We start from the raw sequence: 20352 nt of genomic DNA on the forward strand, positions 1-20352 counted from the left end.
TATCAGAGAGAAAAATATATGGATTTCCAAATGAATGACATTTAGAGCTATGTTGATCTCAGCTCACACAGGGCTCTGCTGCCAATCCTAGGTTTATTATTAGAAGTTATTTCCCTTCATCAGCCCTGTATTTTTTATAGCATCAGCCTGGAAATCACATCTTAGTTCTTTCTCCTCCAGACCTTTAATTTCTGCCAAGTCTTTCATATTTCACAGGAGAAGCCTGCAATTTGGTGCCACCCTCTGCTTTTAAGGGATGTGTTCTCCAACTGCTGCTTGCGTGCATGGACACAAATTACATTTGTGAATGCTAAGGGGGACATATTTTTCCCTTCAATATGTGAACAGGCTTTCCATTAAAATCCAGAAAAGACCTTGTGCGCACCTGAATGAAGAGTTTGGCCTTAATTATTGAATACATGCACTAGGTTTTTTTGCAGTTGTGAAGGGTGGTGCACATGGAACTTGTAAACCGTATAAGTACTAAGAAACCGGTTGCTGAACTCATAATGACCTGTTGGTTCATTGCTGACCTTTTATTTGCCCTTTCATGAGTTTCCGCTACTGTTTCCCGGTATTATGTACCAGTGACAGTTACACTTAAGGGCTTGTCTACACAGCGTGGCAATGCAACCGGAAGGGGTGTGATTTCTAAAGCACACCAATGTGTTGTGCACTAACTGGCCTGCACAGACTCTGGTGGCACAAAATCAAAGTACCCTAGTTGCGTTACCATAGTGCTGTTTAAAACAGCACGATGCTAATGCACAATAAGGAACTTTTAGCTCCTGCCAGCAGGGCTGACATAGACCAGTTAGTGCACAGCACAGCACACTTTAGAAGTCATGCTCCTCTAGTGTGCATTGCTGCACCTTGTAAACAAGCCCTACGGAAGTTAAACAGTTTCCACTCCAGCCCCCTGCTTCCAGCGGCTCATAGCTTTCATAATTTCAGACTGGCATTCTCAAAGTAAGGGTATGTCTATACTACCCACCAGATCGGCGGGTAGTGATCGATCTATTGGGCATCGATTTATCACATCTAGTGTAGACACGATAAAATCAATCCCCGATCTCTCTGCCGTCGACTCCGGAACTCCACCGCGGCGAGAGGCGGAAGCGGAGTCGGTGGGGGAGCGGCAGCGGTCAACTCACCGCTGTTCTCATGGCCAGGTAAATCGACCTAAGATATGCCGACTTCAGCTATGCTATTCGCGTAGCTGAAGTTGCGTATCTTAGGTCGACTCTCCCCCTCCCCCCACCCCAGTGTAGACCTAGCCTTTGTTTCTAGCTCTGCTCCTTGAGAAGAGCATTGAAAATGTGAACAGCATAAGTCGCCAGTAACCAAATGGTAGTGTGAAAGGAACAACTAGCTGGGTTCTGCTTCTGTGGTAGAAGTTGGGAAGGAGCCCCTTTGCACACATTTATGTAACATCAGTTAGTTACATTTGGAATGTATCCTGAAGAGACATCTTGCTAAACCTCCTCTAAGCATAGAAGTGTAATAATGATCAAGAGTCAGTTGTGTGGTAGATATAGAAACTGATTTGAAGTCCTATCCAAAATTACACATCACATCCCCCAGCAAGTTCTTCACCTCTGGGTTGGAGACCTATGCTCTACAAGAACAGCATCATATTACATACATGGTATGTTTTTACCCACCAATTATATGACTTTCCCTCTCTCGTCATCTATTTGCACAACTTCCTGAGTCAAAATAAAAAATGCTTCCAAAAATAATCAAAGTACAAAAACAATCAAGAGGTTAAAATATTGTTCTGATACAGATTATGTGTTGACTCCCTGATCTAATAGATTGAGGCTGACAATCAGGGTCTCCCAAGTTTTACTTCTCCTGAGTTCTTACTAGGTTGCCATATGCTATACAATCTCTCAGTTTTTCTATCTGTAAAATGGGGCTAACAACATTTAGCTACCTCTCAGAAGTGTTGTAAAGATTGATTAGTGTCTGCAGCATAGCAGTTTCAAAATGTAAACCACTATGCATGTGCTTATTATATTGCATATTACTAAATCTTCCTGACAGAATTTTCTAGAGCTATCTTTACTTGCTAATAGTTTCTCCTTTGTAAATGACTCAAAGTTGTCATTGCTCTGCAAATAAAGTTCGTGTTATGCCCAGAGTAACTAATGTAGAATCCTGAGGCAAGTAACTCAGAATATTATTTCCTACCTGAGACAACTAAATGAAAGGACAATATGTAGACATCCTCAGCAAGTCAAGCACAGAATCAGACAAATCAATGCAAGTCTGAATCAGTTATCCTGATCATGTAACTTTATAATCATGTGTCATTCTGTTTCTTCATTCTCTATTACATAGTACTGTACTGTAGCTCAGTAGTGCCCAGAGACTTTAAGCTATTTGGGAAGAGGTTTTGCTATTTGTCTGGCACATTTATCTATAACAGAATGCCATGCACACCAATATCACTCTGTAAACATTCATCAGTTCACAGAGCCACACCCCATGACCACCATTTTGCAAACAGACTTGAAATATAGTGGTTATTGTACACTGGCTAAACCAGAAAAGCACAGCTAAAGGCTGGTCTGGCAAGAGAAGAGGAAAACTATAGCCAGGAGTGAAAATAATATTAAGCACTTACTGGTACAGGGGCTGGCTCTGGCCCCTGGAAGGGGCGGGGCCTCAGGCAGAAGGGGCGGGACTGGGAGGGGTCAGCGTCCTCCAGCCAGCCCATCCACACTGCCTAACCTGAACCTCCCAGGGCTCCAGCAGCGATTTAAAGGGCCCAGGGCTCTGGCTGCCGCTGCAGTAGCAGCAGCCAGAGCCCCAGGCACTTTTAAATCGCAGCCCCAGGGTAGCTGCTCCTTTTGCCCCCGTGTCGGCGGCCTGATGGGGGGGGAGCAAAAGGGGCAACAATGTTAAAGTGCTGCCGCAACAGCACTTTAAGCAGGCTCCTTTGCCGTGGCAGTGCTTTAACGTCAGCTGAGTACGGGCCGGTATCGACTGCAGCTTTTTACCGGTACGCCGTACCGGCTTGTATTGGCTTACTTTCACCCTTGACTATAGCAAGTATTCAGTTGTGATTGTCACACTGACAGTGCTGGCTATGAAAAGTCTGTGTGTGCAACATGTTTGTACACCCATGCCCCCTGCAGAAGCGATACCTATGTGATATGTTGCAGACCCATGCAACACATTATGGAACCATGTGTTAAATAAACATATCACTCATCACTGACCACGTCATCTACCCTCAGCATATTATTTCATCTCTCCTGGGTCTAATATTACAAGGCCCTTGGCATCAAATCAACCTACCAGAGAAATGTTTCCTTCTTGTCCCATTAAATGTGAAATCACTACCCAAATTACACCTGCATGCAGCCCACAATGGGCAAGAATCAGTGCTGGGCCAGTGATTGCTTTTCTATACATAAATATGTTATATCATGACTTTAAAGGCTAGTAACTTAGACCCTTGCAGGGTTAGAAACAGGGAATTTGAACCACTGGGAAGGGGAGATTCTTCCCTTCCTAACAGAACCCAGCAGTCACTTTTTGCCCTGGAGGTACTGGAGATAGTAAACCTAAGAATCAGAACATTTGAATAGATAGAAAATCTATTTTTAGAGCTGTTTAAAATGTAGTATATTTTTCTAGTCTCGGAGCCTTGCACAATTGGTAACCAAGGAGCCTGTCTTTGCAAGGAGAGGGATTAAAAAAAAAAGTTTCTAAAATGCCCTTAAACATTCTTCTGATGGTGTTTCTGTAATATGTGTGTCTTTAGATCCCACCATGAAATATTTTGAATAAATGTTATCTCAGCATTCCGTTTGGGATGAGGCGCACAAGTCACTCATAACCTTGTCACTCATCATCACTGCACCCAACCCAAACTCATGCTGATAAAACAGCTGGAGACTTCCCAGTGTTGTAAGGCAAGTTCTATTTGTTTGGACAGGTATATAATGGTGTGATCTAAAAGGTTTTCTCAGCATGAGTTTTGGATGGGTGCAGTGTTGATGAGTTGCAAAGCTATGAGCAAGTTATGCACCTCATTCCAAAGGAGTGCTGAGAAAACCTTTAAACCACACCACTATGTATTCCACATACACTGTCCAAACAAACAGACCTTGCCTTACAAACCCTGGGTGAAAGTAAGCCGGTATGGGCTGTTACGGCCTACCAGTCAAAAGTGGGCCAGTCACTGAGTAAACTTGGTGGAATTATACCAGAGATGACTTTGGCCATTTTATTTGTTTTCACACTCCCTTTAAAATAGACTAATACTACAACTGAAAAACCATTACAGGAAAATAAAAAACAGCACAAAGCTCTTTTTAAAAAAGACTCCTACTGAGATTATTGGGTTGAGAGAAATCAATGATCCACACAGACTGTCTGTTTACACTATCTTATCTAATGGTGATTCTTAATTAGTATGTACCTTATCCTCTCTATGGCTTGTTTATGTACCTATGGTACTTACTACACTGATAACGGCCAGTATATATCAATTACTAGAGCTACCAGAGCACAAAGGAGATGTAGTGTCCTTACCTGCCAGTGAGGAATGAATCATTTTGAACTTGACTGTTAAAGTTAATGACCACAAATAAAGCTTTTTGCACATGCCATTTGTTCTGAAAATGGTACCAGCTGTGATGGCCTCAGCCTACATGTGGCCCAGCCAGAATTAGAACTGAGAAATACCTTGCTTCCTACCCTGCAACTCAGCCCATTAAAACGCTGCCTCCTCTTTTAGGGCCTGACCCTGCAAGTTGCAGAGCACTCAAGTCAATAAGCATTTAAATATGATGATGAAGAACACAGTAAATGCCTAAAGGAAAAAAAAAAGACAAAAATGCATATATTCCTGAGGGTACCTGACAAGTGTCACATTGCACCTCATAGGATTGGGTCCTAAATATGTAGATTTAAATATAGAAAGTACAACTGTAATAACACAACATATCTGTTAAATTCAAATTGGAACTAAAGCACAATTTTTTAGTGGCTGGGGTGATTAACCATTGGAAAAAACCACCAAGGGAAGTGTTGGATTCTCCATTTCTTAACATCTTCAAATCAAAACTAGATGCCCTTCTGGAAGATCTGATTTAGCCAGAGACTACTGGGCTCAATACACGGGTAACTTGGTGAAATATAATGAGCTGTGATATACAGATTAAATGATGGAATGCTTCATTCTGGCATCTATGAATAGTTTCTCTGTTCTTGCTCTGGTTAGGGAACTGTGAACCCATCAAGTGGTGCATGGGAAACACAGAACCCTGCATACCACTATCTTAGCAGTCAATGAAGGAGAACAGATTTTCCAATTATTTAGACTTCAAATGCAAAACTTTAAAGCCCCACATATGTTCTGTGGCTCCTTTGAAATCTAAACTCTTAGAAAACGATCTGTTCTTAAGATTTGCAGTCAGGCTGGGCGTGGGGCATAGTCCAGGAATCAGGGTGGGGACAGAAAAGAAGACTGTATAGCACAAGGGCAGTAGGAATGCAGCTTGGAAACAGTTGCTGTGCATCCATAAGCACCTGACTGGTTGTTACCTACCTGAGCCACTATGTGACCCCATTGCCCACCTTTCTAGTACTGACTGCATGCCCCAGTACTAAAGTTGTGCCATTAGCTCAGTGAACAGTTCAACACATACCCATGCTGAGCTGTTCTAATTGGGCAGTCGTTGTTGTGTTAAGCTTTGGTATCAGGGAAGAAACTATTCCTTTTAAAGCAAACTGATTTGATTTATGATGAAATCTTCCCTGAGGATTCTGAAAGGTCCACACAAATGCATGGCATACCCTGCCAAATGGCATTTTAATGAAAACAGCCATATTGCTGATGGGGCCTAATTGCTTCATTCGAATTTAAAGGGGATAAGAAAAGTTGATCTATAGCAAAAATATTAGGAGTATTTTTTTAACATCTTGTTTTTATCTCTTTGCAGGAAGAATAATCAGTGGCTATCAAGAGCTAGAGACTGATGGGTTCTCTGTTGGCTTAGTTTCAACTAGAAATGTCTTCTTAGGTGAAGAAATTTTAACATTTGGTTATTAAACTCACTTCTGGTTTAAAAAAAACGTATTGTAGAGTGATTATGGAGTTCATGCTGCTTTAGATTGCTCCTTTTTATGAGACAAAATTGTTGGAAGCTTGTGTGCGGTCTATAATTTTGTATTCTAAAGCAATGACTCCAGTAAGTAAAACAAATTCAGTCCTTTGCCTGTTTCCAATCTCTCTACTTCTTTAAACAAAACTCTTCCCCAATATGTGTAAAGGGACAAATGGTTGCATCTCTGTCAGTTCCATCAAGTGGGCTTTCAAGAAGTTAAATGAGTCTTGTATGCAGTGAACAATGCCCCTGCAGGGATCTAGTTTATTTAATCAATTGCCAAACATGGCATGTAAACCAGTCTTCTTCTGCTCTAAGTCCCCGGGCTTCTCCACCACATGGAGTTCTGAAGTCTTCCCTGCTAACTCAGGGTCTCTCTCAGGGCCCTCCCTGCCTGGAGAGCTTTGTGGTTTCTTTCCTCTGGAACGTTCTCTCTTTGTATTCTGGAGGCTGTTCCTCTCCCTGCACCCTTTGGAGTAGCTTCCTACACAGGAACTTCCTCTCTATATTCTAGGGCCTCCTACCTGAGCACTCATAAGCCTTTATTAGGCCCATGTGCTCCTTACCTAATTAACTGCTCCTCAGCTGCTTATCCTAATAACTACCCACAGGTTGATCTGGGTTGGCTTATTCTCCTTCCAGCCCGTCAAAGGCAGGCTGGGTGCCTACATCCTCAGAGGGCAGCCCAATTGACACTGGCATTTGTACATATTTGAAAACCTCCCCCAGAGCTATTTATCATATGTCTTGTTCAAAACAGTACTGCTCTCCTTCTAGCTGCAGTGCCCTGGGGACATCCTTTACATGTGCCTGACTAGGCAATGGAACAACAAAAAGGAGATGCTGGCTAAAAGTTTCAAAAGCTCCTAAGTGACTCAGGAGCCTAAAACTCATTCTCAAAATGACAAGTATTTAGAACCCAGATCCTCAAAGGCGTCTAGATGCCTAAATCTCATTGACATCAATGGGAATTAGGCACCTAGTATGATTTTCAGATGTACCTAAGTGCCAGTCTGCATCTTTAGTATGTAAATACCTTTAAAAATCTGACCCCAAGTCACTTAGGCATTTTTGAAAATGTTTCCAACTGCCCAGACATAATCCATCCCAATGTTTACACTGAGCAAATGAAAAGAAAAGACTTTGGAAATTAGTCAGCGCTGTTACTCTTGTATTACAGCGATGGTCAAGAAAGACCATAATGATATAGTTCCTGTTATATCTCGGTGCCTTCAGTTAAGGAGCTTCCAATAGACTGTCAGTGTAAAGGACACTAAGTTTTGGCACACATCAAAATTATTATCCCTCAAGGTAAATATAGAAGCTTTGCTTCATTCGATATTTACCTCTCAATGACCAATAAGTCTTGATGTGCACTTCAACAGTAGTCAATATCTACTTATTAGATATGCAGTCCATGTGATTTACTGTATTTATGCTGTGCTTCTACAGTATTTATCTGAATATAACTAAATATATCCATCCATTTCTGGATCATCACACACACACTGAACTCCCAGTCAATGTTCCCTCTAATTTTTTACATCCATATGTGGAATGAATTTTGTTATGTGCACCAATATGGAGGTGATGTGTGGCAGGGGTGGGGCAGAGGGGTTCGGAGTGTGGGAGAGGGCTCAAGGTTGGGGCAGAGGGTTGGGGTGCGGGGGGGGGGGGAGGAGGGAGAAGTGAGGGCTCCAGCTGGAGGTAGAGGCTGGGGATAAGGGGTTTGGAGTGCAGGCTGCCCTGGGACTGTGTGGGGGGAAGAGAGGACTTCCCCCAGGCCTCTCTCACCACAGCAGCCCAGGGCCAGGGGAGAGGTGCCTCTCCCTAGCAACGGCAGGGCTGGGCAGGGAGAGGCACCTCTCCCCACTTGCACGGTCCTTGATAGCCTGTGCGGCTTAGAGAGAACTTAGCTTCCAGTACAAAACTCATAAGACTAACCAGGGAGTATTTGTCCATATATTATAAGATCTTAAACCCTCTCACAAGCAATCACCTCTTCCTTGAGCCTGAAGGTAGTCCCAGATTATACTCCATGATGTTATTCCTTTCCCCCTTGCAAATTACCAGTCAGCTTTTTATCAAACAGATGAGGATTGCTGGTAAGACCACCCTTATTTTGGTCAGTCACATTTTCAGTGGTAAATATATATTTAACCCCCTGAAAACCTTGGGATAGTTTAGTTCATATGCTATGAAAATAGACAAAAGCAATGCTGCTCACAACAACCTTCTAGTATTGCAGCAAGAGATTTATTTCTGTAATAACCAATTAGACGGATCAAAACTGGCTGACTACTGATTAGCATATGATTTCTTGTCTGTACGGACTTGCCTTTTAGAGGGACAATTAGAGAGACAGAGCTTTTGTTAAGCTCCAAGTATGACCAAACTTAAACCACTGTAAGCTGTAGTTAAAGCCATTTGTGTTCTTAGATCTATTTTTAGACCTTTCATGTCTATTTTTATATCCCCAAGACCATTAGCAAGAAATATTTTCTATTACTACCATATTGGCATGATCACTCCAAAGTGACAGGGGTGAAACTGTGCTGTGTGACTCCAATGCAGTCTAAGGGGAGGGGGAGAAAAGGCAGTGATAGCAGACTAGATCATGTATGTCCAGGACCAGTGTGCGGGGGGTAGGAAAGAGAGGAAGTTTTGAACCTACATGTTCCCCAGCCAGGACCTACATGTTCTCGAGCCTGGACTGTAGTAAAGGGATACATGCCCTGGTTACCCAGCAGGTTCAACTGTTACCAGCACAGAGATCTTTCTGCCTGAAAGAACTTGTTCTCCATGCCATACTGCACAGGAGCACAAGAAGAGATGATCACATTAGCTTTGGCTGTTGGTGTGGCAGTGTTTTCTGAACCAATGTCTTCCGTCTCAAAATGACTGTTAGCCACATGATTACCACTAATTACATTGAAAAAGAGCTGATGTTTAAAATATCTGAATGAGTGTCTGTGATAGGGCCTTCAGTGGCCGGGAAGCCTAGTAGTGAAATCGTTGGTTATAGGAGGCTGAAGGGGGACCTGACCTCTCCTTCTCCCTCAGGTCCTGGCCCAGGGTCCTGTGTTGTTCACCCCTAAACAGGGGAGATGGACCTTTCTCCCAGCCATGAGGAGGGGTTCAGGACCTGTTTTCCTGAGCTGCTCCCTATGCAAGTCCTTTTAGTTTGGGGCATGGCCCCAATAGACCTGTTTGCCCATAGTTGGGGCTTGTCTGCAGGTTCCCCCTGGCAGGGGAACACTTACTTGCATCCAGTGGCTGTGTTGGCAGGCTGGTCTGTGCCTTCAGGCAGGCATACAGAGAGCATCTACCTCTTTGCCAGTCAGCCCCTGACTGAGCCAGGCTCCCTTCTTTTCTCCCCCCTCCAGGCCTGGCATTGGCTGCAGGTATAACAGGGCAGGGCTAGCTAAGCCCACAGGTTTTCTTTAACCCCTGCTGTGCCTGGCAGCATTCTCTCTGCTCCTTCACAGTGTCCTTTATGTCAAACACTAAACTCCACCTCCATGGCAGCATACCTCTGTATGTGACAGACAAATATAAAAGCTGGGAGCATTCTAATCTGGTTTCAAATGATTTCCCCACATGCTTTTTGTGTTTTTCACTGTAACACTTGAAAGTTACAATTAAAATACAACTGAAAACAAACACAAGGCCACAGTCTTGGTGCTGTTGGTGCAAGAGTACTCCTCTCTGCAGATCATGCTTCCTGGAACATTCTTACTAAGTCTTCCCACCTCATTGACTCTATTTAACTTAAAATCTCATGACAAATCCATCTTTTCTTCTCTCTCGTCAGTGTGGACTGCCCCACAAGATCTGCATATTGCTAGGAGGAAGGAAGAAGCAGGAGGTGATGTGCATCAGCTTCTGCCTCTCCAAGGTTGTCAGGGAATCTCCAGGCTAATTCCCTTTTGTGGTGAGTTCCCTATATAGTACAATCCTCCTTCGTAATGGTCCCAAGGGCAGCTGCCTGTGTTGAAATCCATACCAGCAAGGCTCCATTGAAGCTGCCCTGCAAGAGTGCCATCACCACCACTGGGCCATGGAATCACTCTCCAGAGGGCCCTGTGTGCCCAGTAGAATCTCTGTGGTGCTTGGGGGTTGGATCCTTCTCTCACAGGGTGAAATCCCAACCCAGAATTGAAGGAAAGGAGGAAGCACCATGGGCAGAACCCACTTGGAGTCTCCCTCTCCCCAAAGCCCCTCTTGAGGGTTCCATAGAAAGCCATGATCTGCTCCATTATAACACTTAAAGCATTTTATTCTAAGTATTCCCTATTTAATAGCTCTTATAAGAGAGGGTAAAATAATGCCAGGAAACAACTTCCTACACCACTAGGTCCATTATTATTAATAACAAAAATGATGAGGTGTACAAGAAAATGCAGTTACATTTCAGGGTTATACAGTAGCTTGGAGTGGGATTTCATTAGTGCTTAGTGAAAAAGGACAATGTAATTCAGTAATACTGCTTAAAAATCAAATTTGCTGGATAGTGGGACAAAGCAGGATGAATGCTTCAGGCAACGATTTCACTTAGCATTCAGTCAGAGGTGCTCATCTAAGAGATGAAGGAATTTACTCCAACTAATTAGGCATTATATACTAGCCAAGGTCATAGCTAAAGAGCAGATGATAGTTCCCCTTAATTGAGAAAAACCAGCAAAGTGGCTGAAAAGACTAATTTAGCTATTCCAGCTTCTGTTTCAAGCCTTGGATCAGCTGTTCAGGGTCAACAGTTCAGGAACTTCTGCCTTTTGATTATATTCTGTTCATGTAATCCAAGGCAAAAAGGAAAAAAATCACTTCTGGCCTGTGAAGCCAAAGCCCTTGACGAAGTCAAGAGAAATCAAACTGAAGACCAGGAATGGGGTGCAGATGCTGTATCTGATGAGCTCTGACCTCTCTAGTAAGTATGACTGCAATTAAGAAGCATTATCATAGAGGTTGTGCATGTACAGGGAGGGGAAAACAAGGAGTCTCTGTTCCAAACCACACCAAAAAGGGAATTCTCAGCAGTAAGTAGAGAGTTTAACTCTGAGCTCAATAGAGAGCATGTATTACAAAAATGGATCAGGCACCTGTGTGGGTACAAGATAATGGGGGTTGAGTACACTTGTGCGGGCTTGGAGCATTAGAATGTTTTCAACATCACTCGGGTTAGGTTTAATTAATGTTTAAAAAATGACTTGGTGATCTTTTCACCTTTTAAAACCACCAACTCGAATGTCAAAAATTATGTCTTCAAGTTATGTTTGTATAATGCCATCACCTTCCAATTATGTCCCTGGGTGCAAAAGCATGGCCTTCAGTGGGTTTGCTTAGGTGTAACTGATTAGGAACGTAAGCCCCATTTCAGCAAGTCACTTAAGCACATGCTTAACTTTAAACACATAGGTAAGTGCCTGATGTGGACACCGTGGCAAAATGAGGACAGACACATGCATGGAATTAACCGGCAGGCTGCAACTTTTATTAATCGTTAACACAGGTGAGGGGCGCTACTTGCCCATCACCCATACTCTCCTATACCAAGCATTGAATTGGTTCCAGGGCAGGGATTCCAGGGCTCCTTACCATATAACCCATAACATGGGGTAGGGACTCCTCAGTCTACCCCATAGGACTCAACTCTGAGTCCTTGCACCCTCCCTACCATGAGCCCAAGGCCCAACATCAAAATCCCAGGTCTTTTCCCTCTGGGAACTGTTAATTTTATTCTCTTAGCTGCACTAGAAACTGGCTGCAAGTTGTGACAAATAAACAGCTCCACCCCTGTACCTCAGTCAGGTACTAGGTGCATTCCTGCTCAACCCACTGTGGCTTGAAGGTGCTGCGAGGAAGGCAAAAAACTCCCTGGTCTTCTGCCAATTGGCCCCTGGGAGAAAAAATTCCTTCCTGACCCCTTGGCTAGATTGGCTAGAGCTGCAGCATCTGTCAGGCTGAGTTTCCATTCCTTGTTTGGGTGGGTATGGTGGGCTGCTAAAACAGAGCTGAAAGAGGCTCCACACGGCCCCTGCTCTGAGCTAAATCCTGGGAGCAGAGGAATGCTGGCTAATCAGCACCTCCCTCCTTCAGCTGGCCAATGGGTGCCAGAGACTCTCACAAGGAGATACCTATTGTCCGTTGGCGAGCGTCTCCCTCCCTTGCTCCTGGGTCTGTTCCCCTTTCACTGCTGATGGTATCAAGTTCCCTCACCCACTGATGCAAGTGAGTGGCATTTTGCTGAACTGGGTAAAGGCAATACAAAATTAGGACCAGATTCCAACTCACTTTCTCTTAGCTGCCTTGGCTTTGCAGAGATAACAGGAGTAAAAAGTAGTTTATATATAAATATGTAACAGTGGGCAAGTCACTTCTATTTTTCTCTACCTCTGTTACCCATCTGTAAATGGAGATAAAACTTCCTTACCTCACAGCGCTGCTGTGAGCCACTTGGATTCTATGGTGAAGGAGGCCATAGAAATACATAAATAGAAGGCTACAATTAACTGTGTATGTAACCCTAGGCCAGGTACTTAACCCTGTGTGCCTTACCTTCCCATTAGTGAAGTGGGGATAAAACTTACCAACTCACTTATGGAGGAAAGGTGCTGTGTAAATGAAAAGTATTGTTGACAGTGCACTTGTATAAAGGCTTCTTTTTTATGCTAAATTTAAATCTGTAAATGATAGCCAATTTACTTTTAAAAAGGTATGTTCACAGGCTCCCTCTCACGCATGTTCCTTTTATTATTACTATTATATATTTATAGCACTATGAATGGGCATGGTGCTTTAACAACACATATTAAAAGAGATGCTGAAAAACTCAAAATCTCACCCAGACAAATACAATAACTAGAAAAAACAGTGAATACATGGGAAGTTATGAAGACCTTTGTGGTGACATCCACATAGGGTTTTAAGAAGCAGCAGCAAGGTGCAACACATACAGGTTGTGGGAGGTTATACCAAGTATAAGAAGGCAGCATGGAAGAAAGTATGAAGCTGAGGATATCAGGAGGAGACAAAGCAGAGAGGATTATAAAGAGTGCCATAAGGGGAACAGAATTAAATGAGTACTGAGATGTGGGCAGGTCCTGGAAGGTAAGGATGCAACGACTGAAATTAGTGCAGGAAAGGCACAGAAGCCAGGGGCAGCTAGCTAGAAGTTTTTTCATCTAAACTACTATTTTGGTAAAGATGCTAATGAAATGCATATTATGAGCTATTGATATAAATACTCAATATTCTCTCCCTATAGAAAGGGTTAACAACCAAAGAAAGCCTAGATCAAGGATCCAAGGATGGAAGACCATAGCAACTACACTTGTATGGCCCGTAAGGGGATGGTGTGCTCTAAATACAGTCTTTAAACTGGATGGGGACTAGCAGAGGACTGGCAGGCTGAATCCCATCTTATTAACAATAGTCACCATCAGACTGACAGACCATGAGCGGAGCCCAGCACACTAACTTTGTTTTTCTTTATCTACCTGTACCTCTCTAGATTGATTTGTAGTGAGTTAAATGTTGATCTGCTTATGTATCATTTATTTTCTTTTGATTTGCATTCTTCTTTTTCTTAATACACTTGTATTGCAGGAATGAACGTCAAGAGTCTGAGGCTGTTTGGAAGAAATGTGCACAGTTCATCAGAGAACAGAGCCTTCACACTTGAAAGGAGAGATAAGGGGGCAGGCGATCTAGTCTAGTCATTTCAGAATTTTTAGTTGAAAGACAAGGACTAGAGGGATCTGTGTCATAAAGAGCAATTGCTGCCAGGGTTGTGGTTAGAGCGACACACAAATAATCCAGAGAGCATGCATAAGAGCTGAGCTAGAGGAGCCTGCCATGACAGAGGTCTGAATCCAAACTTCAATGATTCAGTTAAAAAATACAATGGCTAGTGCAAAATCTTGTGAGATTTACATCTCCTGATCCCCTACAAGTGCCCCAGGTCTGCTGCAGGTGCAATTATACAAGATGCAATACATTTTAATGCACAGTTCAGAATGAAATTATTTAAGGAAAACAGTTGGCAGATTTTGAACTACATAGGGCAGGGGTCGGCAACCTCTGGCACGCGGCTTGCCAGGGTAAGCACCCTGGCGGGCCGGGCCAGTTTGTTTACCCTGCCGCGTCGGCAGGTTCAGCCAATCGTGGCTCCCACTGGCCACGGTTCACCTTCCCAGGCCAATGGGGGCAGCGGGAAACGGCGCGGGCTGAGGGATGTGCTGGCCGCGGCTTCCCGCCATCCCCATTGGCCTGGAGCAGTGAACCGCGGCCAGTGGGAGCCGCGATCAGCCAAACCTGCCAACGCAACAGGTAAACAAACTGGCCCAGCCCACCAGGGTACTTACCCTGGTGAGCCGCATGCCAGAGGTTGCCGACCCCTGACCTAGGGATTCAAAAACATCATAGATGGAATCCAGATTTGGAAGTGTGTCAAACATGACCCAGATACCTATTTAGAAGTTACACCCAAAACTAGCTCACATAGGACTCAAAAGAGCAGGCTGATCAGATACAGCAAAGAAATCACCATGGGTAATAGTGCTAGCACTTTATTGCACTGACAGCGTTAAGGACTCCTCAGATGTCCTAGCTCTTGCCCAGCTTCTACTTCTGTTATGGTAACTAGCTTCCCAATGGGAGGGGGTTAGAATACAATTATGCCTAAGAACCTGGAGAACTTTACTTTCAGGAAGTACTTGATGAGCGAGGAAGTAATAAAGCTGGAACATTTCATTGTCTTAGTTTTTTCTTCATGCTTGCACACAGAAGCGAGTTGGTTCTGCTGGTGAGTGAAATCAGAAACTAAGAATACTGTCATTCTTCCACATTCCCTCCCCCCCCACCAAAAAATGTAAAAATTTGACCAAAAAAACAAAGAGAAAACAATCCTGACAGCATATCAGCTAGACATGAAAGGGGATGTGTTTAGCAACTTACATTCTTCAGATCACAATGAGCAAACTACAAAATTGCAGTGGGGCTGAATTAAAAGGAAAACTAAGTAACACCAGCCACACCATTAGCTGAAATGGAGAAAGGCTCCTATGTGCTCCAACAGCATCTAGATATGTCAGCAGCAGATCGGGAGGGCCCAGGTACAGTCTTAGAAGCATTCCAAAAGCATTTTCAACCCACAAAAGATGTCATCTATAAAAGACCTCTCTTTTATAAGTGTTATAAAAGTGTTATAAAAAATCTGGAGAAGCAATAGATCAGTAGATTGCCAAACTATGCAAAATGGCTGACTCGTGCAATTATCAAATCTTAAAACACGAACTAATTCTTGATAGATTAGTAATATGGATGAAAGATGCAGGAGGACAAATGAGAAAGCTCAGGGAGCCCCCGCTAACTGGCTACAGACATGTGCAAGGCTAGGTAAATAAATTCACAACCAAATGCAGAGCATCAGTGGAATGGACACAGATCATTCACCAAGGAGCACAGGGAAAGCATGAAAATACAAGGAAAAAATACACCAAAATACATGCAAAAACAAATGGCCAAATACAAAACAGAGGAGAAACAAAATGCAAAGAAAGACCTGTAGGTAAGAGGAGAAAAACATGACAATGGAAAATGCCCCATATATGGGGAGTAATAATTTTGGCAAGAAAAATTGTTATACCAAAGCTTGTAGACAAGTTAAAAAGGAAAATACTGAGGAAACTAACTGTGACTCAGGATGAGATTTGTATGTATGCGACATTAATGCAGTGGGAAACAGCAAGCCTAAATCATTTGTAAAGCTCAAACTAGCACCAGATGCAAGGAGAGGGCAGCAGCAGGAAAAACAAACAGGAAACTGAGTGCTAGTAGACAGTGGGGCATCAGTGAACGTGCGAGGCTACAAAGGCTTCCTCAGCATTATGCAAGAGAAGAAAGCAAAATTGCAACCAAACAAAGCCAAATTAAAAGTATATGATGGCATGATCATAATACCACAAGCACAATGTAAACTGCAAGCAGAATACCGTGGTAAAGAACACAGGCTGAAATTTCAGGTGGTACAAACACCACACAAATGACCGCTTTCAAAACAAATGAATTCATGCACCTAGTGATAATAACTGTGACAGTTATGGCAATTTCCTGCCATATCCTTGAAAGAACTTATGGTATTAGATGTATGTATCACCATGGGCCAGGATTGTATGTAACCTCTCTAGGGAGGAAGAGGTGAGAGACATTGCAATGCTATGCACTCTCTTTGGGGTCCACTGCTCTAAATGAATGATTTATGTACGATTATGTTCTATTCCCCAGGGGAAAGGCTACCACAGCTCCTCCAGGAAGTAAAAAGTGGTGGTGGTGATTAAGGCAAATCAGCCAAGTTGTAACCCCTCAGAGAGGTATCCCCTCCTGGGGAGGTTTCTTACATATAGTAACTCAAACTGGATTTCCCAGAGACCAACAGACAAAGACAGGATGTTTGGATAAATAGCCTGGCTCAGGGCCTTCTTTCCCGATCCAGCAAATGGACAGGACCTTCTGTCCAAAGGATGGGAGGGGCAGTCCTTGCAGAAGAGTTGGAAGGACTTGAACTGTTAAGGTCCCATAAGACTGATGGGTGGCCTTTGGTAAGCTGTTAGCATGCCTATAGGAACTTTTATTCCTTTAATATACTTTCTCTATAATGTTTTTACCTTAAGAAAAAATGTGCTTGCTTATAAGGAGCTGTGTGGTAACTTATAACTGTGAGCAATACACTGGTCATAGCCTCAGAGAGGAAGCAAAGTACAGGCACTGCCTGTTTAGATTGTGCTATTCCTACCACACTAGACTATGTAAGGCAGGAGACTATGCAGCCTTAAAAAAGCCTGGTCAGAACATAGTCAGATGCAGGTCTCTGCCTGGGAGAGGTGATGGCTGGGTGTTGGAAACCTTTAAGTGGGTGCCCTTGTTGGACCACAGAGCGGGAATACTAGTACAGTTGTCCTGAAACTAACCCTGTGGAAAGGGACTCATTCAACAGACACACAAGCACAACAAGAAACATATCCAAAGCAAACACTGCACTGTGGCACCCCTGCAGCACAGCTGTTACAAGATTGCCAAGGACTGGCATGTTTTCCATAAATATTACATCTGGAAATAGAGAAACTGATTTATCCAGTGTAGCATCTGCCTTGCAGAGCACGCTTTGCAATAAGAAAAAAAATAATGGGAACAATAAAGCCAAATGGAAACAATAAAGCCATCATTGCTAAAGTGACAGAGCCCACAAGCTGGATAAGCAATGTTTTAACCATCGAGGAGCCAGTCAAGCTGTACATTGGCATAGACCTAACAATGCAAACAAAGCACTAAAAAGAGCTCACTACCAAGTGCTTACAATTGAAAAATTACCCCTTACTTGGCAAAAGAAAAAATATTCACAATATTTGATGCCATGGATGGATATTAGCAGGTGCTACTGGATAATGAAAGCAGCTACCTCCCCACATTTTGGACGCCAGTATGTAGATACATGTGGTTGAGAAAGCTGTTTGGGATTAAACATGCAGTGGAAGAATATCAATGCCAGAAGACAGACATACTAACAGGACTCACAGGGATCAGCCTCACACCTGATGACATTCTGTTGTATGGATGTGGAGACAGCATGGCAGAAGCTGTGGCAGATCACGACCACAACCTCATCTGTCTACTAGAAAGAGCCATGCAAGTAAATTTAAAATTAAACAAAACCAAGATGAAATTGCAGTGGACTAAAATACCATACGTGGGACTCTTATCTAATCTTTCAAGAGCTATGACCCAAGGCTGAAAAGGTAAAAGCAATAGAGCAGATGTCCATACCCAAATATATTAAATCAGTTTAGAGTCTATTAGGATTTGTGAACTATCTGACAGAATTTCTTCCAAGTCTCTCAGTTCTGTTTTGGCCCCAACTGCATGCCACACAAAGAGGTGGTTTTATTTCAGTTAAGCAAGCTATATGTGCAAGTCATTTCTGTCACTGAATATGCCTAACCCAAATAATTGCATATATTGGAAAATACATGCACAAAACCAGATCCTGGGGCACTAGGCCTAGGTATGGAAAGTGATGGGGGAAAAAATACTGCTGGAGGACCTTGCACCCAAGGAGCTCCAAATACACAAGAATAGCAGGCCCCATTAAAAACCCAGCCTTTGTCATTCTGCAGCGATTGTGGTTCTGGGGTGTCTACTATTCTAAGTATTTATTTTAGTGGTTACTGCAGAGCCTGCAATTGTCAATGTTCAGATTTTAGTGTTGCTAACTTTAAGCCATGAAAGCAGGGCTATTTGAATTACAAATAGCTTGTGCTTCTATCCCCAGTTCCCAACGCTGAGGTTAATTCTTGCCATATCCCTCTCATACAACTCCTGAAAAGACAGGCGATTTACTGTAGACATGTAACAAATACCCCAAATCAGAATGTTTTGCTCAGAGCCACAATACTGATACTTAAAATTGTGGGTTATCACCCAGTGAAGGCCAAGTATAACTGAACTTCACTCCCCATTCTGCCATGGTACCTCATGACAGCCAAAGCCTGTGCTGAGTCCCATTCCCTTACCCATCCTCCCTCGATCCCATCTCCATTGCTAAAGTATCCCTCCTGCTGATATGGCTCCTTCCATCCAAATAGTGCCTAATGACTATTAGCATCTGAATTATGATTTGGTATTGACCAGATACCAATAGTCTTTGTATCTGATTATTTAAAGAGAAGTAGAATCATCCTATCCCCAACAGATGTAAAACCAAAACCATAGGACAGGGAATTCCACTAAAGTGCAACACAAGACTATACGGATAAAATAACTGGATATCTAACTTTGTATTATAAAAGAAAAATATTACTTTTCTCTTCAAGTTCATGTGATTTTGGAATTATGATTTAAAAGTGAACATGCTTGGGATTTTCAGTTAGGCTTCTTTTTAAAGCTCATTTATTTAGTTTCTCAGTTTTAAGAATTACACATTGTGAAGCCATGCTCATACTGTAGAAGGATCTGCTCCTAGAAATTTCCTGTTCAGTATATGACTATAATACTGAGGTAGACACAAGCGATGTCATGCCAGATATCCTCTTCCTGCAGCAGAAGCAGGGATCACATAGGAATTAACTGAAAGAAGACCTAAACTGTTGAGTTGTATTTCTCTGCAGAACAAAAAATATATAGTTTTTCTCCTGCATATGGTAGTGAATCATACAACTAAAATATCCAAGCTCCTTAATTCACACTGCACTTAGAATAAAGGATTTATCAGTTAAAAAAATATATATACCATTATGTACATTTTTCAATAAAATTGGGCTTCTGTCAATTTTTGCTTCTTTATAATATATAAATATAATATATATAAAGGCTGGAACGTTTTTTTCCCTGCTTTCCTTTTACATATGAATTCATGTCTTGTCTACACTGAAAGACCATGGCCAAGTCTATAGGGGTCCTAGGCACTGCGGTATTACAAATAATAAATAACTGATTCGTTCCTAATTGAACTGGTTAAGCACAGACAGTTCAGTGTGTCTACACTGGCTATGTTGATTTGTGTACTGGAATCTGAGAGTCAAAGTCAGACGGGAACATTTTGATCATCCAGCCTGACCTCTTGTGTAACACAGGCCATAGAACTTCCACTGGTGGTTTACATTTTCTTCTAGGTTATTGATAAATAGCGTAGGTACAAGAAACCAATTCCTGTGGGACCCCACTAGAAACATACCACTTGATGACAATTTCCCATTTATAATTATATTTTGAATACTGAAACCCTGTGTTTACACTAGTGATGCGCTAAATCTTTCACTTACAGTGACCTCTTGGAAGGTATCCCACTGTTCCTGGCACAGTTCCCAAAAGCAATGGATTCTGGGTGATTTAAAAAAGCAGCTGCATTGGGGACAGTAGAAGGACCATTTTAACCTATTTCCTTTTAATTTTCTTGTTGTCCTTAAAATAAACATTAAAACTACACTAAGATAACAATCAGATTTGAACAGCACAGAAGGCTTCAGTTATGGTTTCCCCATTAACTATAACTTGGCTACATTGTACATAGAGGAGGCATCCTGCTATTAAAGTTACCACTATGTGTAAAGGAATAAAATATGCTATATGTGAGACTGGTGTTACAGTTACTGGGGGAAACCATAACTTTGAATTTCCCGACTTTAGTACATAGATTGCATTAACATAGGTTTTTTACATTTCATTAGAAGAA

The 20352-nt window shown here is 42.6% G+C and overlaps 1 protein-coding gene across 6 annotated transcripts in view; it reads right to left on the reverse strand.

Annotated features, from left to right (window-relative positions):
• Positions 1-20352, reverse strand: part of RGS6 (regulator of G protein signaling 6) — a 323298-nt gene that overhangs the window by 148860 nt on the left and 154086 nt on the right. The window lies entirely within an intron of this gene.

The sequence above is a fragment of the Mauremys reevesii genome, linkage group 4 (assembly GCF_016161935.1).
Source record: "Mauremys reevesii isolate NIE-2019 linkage group 4, ASM1616193v1, whole genome shotgun sequence".
Classification (NCBI taxonomy): Eukaryota; Metazoa; Chordata; order Testudines; family Geoemydidae; genus Mauremys; species Mauremys reevesii.